The sequence below is a fragment of the Belonocnema kinseyi genome, chromosome 9 (assembly GCF_010883055.1).
Source record: "Belonocnema kinseyi isolate 2016_QV_RU_SX_M_011 chromosome 9, B_treatae_v1, whole genome shotgun sequence".
Classification (NCBI taxonomy): domain Eukaryota; kingdom Metazoa; phylum Arthropoda; class Insecta; order Hymenoptera; family Cynipidae; genus Belonocnema; species Belonocnema kinseyi.
This window is the reverse complement of record NC_046665.1, coordinates 117,937,605-117,942,577: the sequence shown is the minus strand read 5'-3', so window position 1 is coordinate 117,942,577 and position 4,973 is coordinate 117,937,605. Positions and strand designations below refer to the sequence as shown.

General features: G+C 24.6%; 1 protein-coding gene across 3 annotated transcripts in view; it reads right to left on the bottom strand.

Annotated features, from left to right (window-relative positions):
• The window catches only part of LOC117180918 (facilitated trehalose transporter Tret1-2 homolog), an 889,009-nt gene that overhangs the window by 44,574 nt on the left and 839,462 nt on the right, over window positions 1-4,973 (bottom strand). The gene's annotated exons all lie outside the window — the stretch shown is intronic.

Genomic DNA, 4,973 nt, shown 5'->3' with positions numbered 1-4,973 from the left:
TTAGGTAAATATGGAATTTCCGTGTTTATTTAAATAAGACGTTCGTTCTCCAATACTGCTCCGACCAAGGTCGCAGATTAATCTTTCTAGCAATCACCCAAGGTGAAGAGTTTCACAAAGTCATTGTGTAGAACTCTTTGATAAATCTTTACGATAAGTAAATATTATATGGAATTTTCATTTAAAGAAAAATATGTAGCGTCTACTACAATCTGTTTTGAAATTTGTCGAGCCTTTAAAATCTTTTTTTGGTAGTTTTTGAAAATGGTTTACATTCTGTGACTTATTAAATTTGTGTTTAATTGAAAAGTAAATCTTGTAATTCTTGTCTGAATTTTTGCCCGGTCGAACATTAATTTTTATAATAAATCTAACATAATTATTTATATTATTTGTATATTTACATTCAATTTCTACAGATTAAAAAAAAATGTATCTTTAAAGTTTAATTTAAATCCTAAATAGATTAGTTTAAAATCAGTCAAATTGAAAAAATTAAATTAATTATAATATACTTTATAATAGACTTTTTCTAAATTTGACTGATTATAAACTAAACTATTTAGGATTTAAATCAAACTTTAAAGGCAACATATTTTTTTAATCTGTAGTAATTAAATATTTTTGAAGTTAAATAAAAATATATGAATCATTATGTTAGATTTATTATAAAAATTATTGTTCGATTGGACCAAAATTCAGACAAGAATTACAAGATTTACTTTTCAATTGAATACAAATTTAATAAATTATAGAATATAAACAATTTTCAAAAACTACCAAAAACAGCTTTTAAAGTTTCGACAAATTTCAAAACATATTTTAGTAGACGTTAAATATTTTTCTTTAAATGAACATTCCATAGAATATTTAATTATCGTAAAGATTTATCAAAGTTGAGTCAAACTCTTTTCTCTTACTTTTTCCTAAATAAAAAAAGATCTAAGCTTTTCTATCAGACCAAAGTAAAATAAAAATTAGTACTTTTTTAATTTTTAACTTAAAAATTAATTTTTTAATTTTGCTTATTACAATTGTATTTAATTTAAAAAATTTGTTTTCAGTGTTACTTCGTATATTAAAAATTTTTAAAGTAGATCCTATTTTTCCTACTTAGAAAGTTTAAAATTATTAACGTTTTTGAAATCAAACAATTTTGATTTTGTACAATATTAGTCAACTTTTAGACATTTTAATTTCAGGAATGTCTGAATTGTCAATTTTACATGTAAATTTTTATAATACAAACAATTTTTAGATTACGATTTAAAAATATTTCTATTTACAATGTAACAATCTGTGACTAAAATTAATTACTTTTAATCAATTAAAAGATGTTAGCTTTGCTTCAACAAAGCTTCAACAATTTGGTAGAAAGTTCAACTAGTTGGTTAAAAAATAACTTTTTTTTTTGTTAGAAATTTATATTTTTTGTTTGAAAACACACCTTTTTTTTAATTCGTCTTTTTCTTTTGAACATTCAACAATTTGGTAGGAAATTCAACTATTTAGCTGAAAATTAAGTTTTTTGTTGGAAATTAATATGTTCGGTTTGAAAATTCAACTGTTTTATAGACAATTTTTCTTTTTTTTTCAATAAAAAAGTTAATTTTAAACCAAATAGGTAAATTTTGTACGAAATCGAGAAACTTTCAAGACAAAAAGACGAATTTCTTCTGCAAATTAGTTGATATTTTTAATATTTTGTATTTTTAATATTCGAAAATAAAAATCTAGGTCTGTAAAGACGCGCGTACATTTTTTAAAGATTTTTCAAATAGAAATTTAACGATTAATTTAAATTTAATTTATATCCAAGACATTTTTATGATTTTAAGTATTAATTTTTGTTTTTTTTTGTTTTTTAATTATTTTTATTTTTAAATATTTCAAAGAATTGAAAAATGTTTTGCTTCAAAAAATTGTAGAAATCTTATTATTAAAAAATTTTTTTTATGGATTTTCAAATTATTTATATTTTTAATATTAGAAAATAAAAATTTGGGAATGTAAACACGCGCTTGAATTTTTTTAACGATTTTTTTTCAAGATAAATTCGATTAATAATTTTAATTTAATTTATATCGAAGAAATTTTTAAGATTTCAAAGACTTTCAAAAGATTTTGTTTCAAGCAATTGTAGAACTCTTATTATTAAAAATTTGTTTTTATGGATTTTAAAATACTTTATGTTTCTGGTATTAGAAAATAAAAATCCACCGACTTTTTAATATGTAAAATAATAATAAATAAAAATCAAATTTAATTTATTCAATGAAGTTCTCTAGAAATTCGTTTAAATTCCTTGAAATCACAAAAATGTAACAATAAGTGTTTAATCTTTTTCATATGTTTGCCCTTATTCCTGAAAAAATTACCCTATTTCCCCTTTTTTATCCCTTCTTGGGCTATAATCCATACATTAATTTTGAATAAAAATAAATAGCTGAAAAGTTTCTGCTTGGTTCGCGTATCATCTGAGTAAAATTAAAAATAAATTTTAAAATAATTTTTAGATTTTTACAAAAGACTAATATTAATTGTTTTCGTAATCTACATAATAGGCCCAATGTTCCAAAATGTGGAATTTCCATATTTTCATATTTTCTAGGGAATAATCTTATTTTTATAAACCTCAAGAACTTAAAATAATTTTAATCCTAAATTTTTATTTTAGTTTCTAACTTTCTCCATGCTCGCAAATTTTTTTAGGACACTTTGCAAAGCTTTTAAAAATTATATTAGTTATTTTAAGTTTATAAAAATCAGATTTTCTCCTTTAAAAACTTAAAATGCTTCAATCTTACAACATTTTGAGAGTTGGGTATATTATCTTGATCACAAAAAAAATTAATGTAAGTGATTTTCGTAAAGCACCGTGAATTATGATTTTTTAAATTACTGATTTAATTCAGGTTTTAGTGATTTTAATTGTTAAAATATTCTATTTTTTTAGGTCAATTTTGTGTCTGCATGCTCAAAAAAGTTGTAGGGTATATTAAAAAGCCTAAATAATTTTTTTAGTTTTTTGTGGTTTATAAAAATCACATTTTGGCCTAGAAAGACTGAACATATTTAAATCTTACTTTTCGAAAATTGCGTGAACATTGTGTAGATTACGAAGAAAATTAATAGTAGCGATTTCTAATTTTTTTTTGTGAATTATGATTTAGAAAAAATTATTTTATATAATATCGAATATGAAATTTGTATTAGTTGAAATATTTTTAAACATAATTTGACTATATTTAATAGGAAATAAATAGAAAAACGAGAAGATTTGAGGAAATTGGGGTCTAGATAAACTTAATTAATTATTAAAAGAAAAAGTAAATCACGTAAAAAGATATCTCTGAAATTTTGTTTCTAATAAATTAATCAATAAATTATTTCTAAAAATAAGGCTAATATTGCCATAAAAATTTTTTAAAAGGGATTTTCTTTTTTTATCATAGAAAACAAATTGCCAAATGCACATTGCATTTTTCAAACTGGGCGATTTTTGGAGCGTCCTATTGCAAATTTAGAAAAAAATTAAACTTGACTTGCTTTTAAAAAAACTCGTCTCTTGTATTAATCAAATTTTTAAAGGAAAGCGTTATTTTTTATTATTCTAATTTATTTAAATTTCTAATTTTGTTTACTATGTACTTTATAAGCCCATCGATTTGTCGCTTGTTATCATATTCTTGTTTGCAATTATCAGTAATGCACGGTCACATGACTGTCATTTCGGTACTCACGCAGTGTTGAGTGTAGAAAGATTTTTCCTTTCATCTGATTTTGCATGCTCTTTTATTCATATTATAATATTTATCTTGATATATGTCATCTTCATCTCTTCAATCTGAAGTGCATCTGAAGAACATATGGTCCCATTCTAATTCTTTTATATGTCTGATAAAAGATTTGGCAAAAAAGCTGCAGAATTTTTTGCAAGTGCAAATCATTTCTCAATTGTACCAAAAAAATCGTGCAGCCTTAAAAAATTTCCGACAGCAAGTAGCCTTGTTGCTAAATCGAGATCATCGAAACGTGAATATTCAGGGCCGACTGAAGCGTTTTGAATTAGAATGCATAATATTGCGCAATCTCTGCATGTGAGTACCCGCGCACTGCGACTTTCCGCTACGCTGCTGTTTTTCAGACAATAGTCACAACTGTCTCTCGCCTTTTCAGATGAGAAACTGCGTGGGCCAGCAGTTCTGGGAATTGCCTAACCGTGAGTGGCTAAACCGATAGTCGGGTGTATATTTATTGATTTCAAATCGTAGATTTCAAATTATTTTTGTCTTACGGTCCAATCGTAAATCGAAAAAATAAATATGAGTCAAAAAAACATGTTTTTCGAAACTCAGATATTTATTTAATAGAAAAAACTCCTTTCAAAACTTCCTGACGTTTCAGTACACATGCGTACCTTTTTCAAAGGTTCTTAAACCTGAGTTGATGATAGTTTAAATAGTCAAACAGATCAATTTTCAGTCAAAAAAAAAGGAACATTTCAGTCAATAGTTTTAAGAAAATTAATTAAAATTTAGTCATTTTTTGAAGTCTCAAAAAATTTTTTCGAGGCTTCAATCGATTACACTACATTTTTTAAAATTGTACGATCAACTCAGGTTTAAGAACCTTTGAAAAAGGTACGCATGTGTACTGAAACGTCAGGAAGTTTTGAAAGGAGTTTTTTCTATTAAATAAATATCTGAGTTTCGAAGAACATGTTTTTTTGACTCATATTTATTTTTTCGATTTACGATTGGACCGTAAGACATAAATAATTTGAAATCGACGATTTGAAATCAATAAATATCAACGGTCGAAGAAAGGATTGATGTTTCATCAAATCATTTTACAAGGGTGTATATTTAAAAGAAAAACGGCGGAAAATTATTGCAGCATTTTTTCTAAATTATATTATAGCAATTTTTAAAAAGAATGAATTTCCAACAAAATGTTGGGGGGGGGGGGGG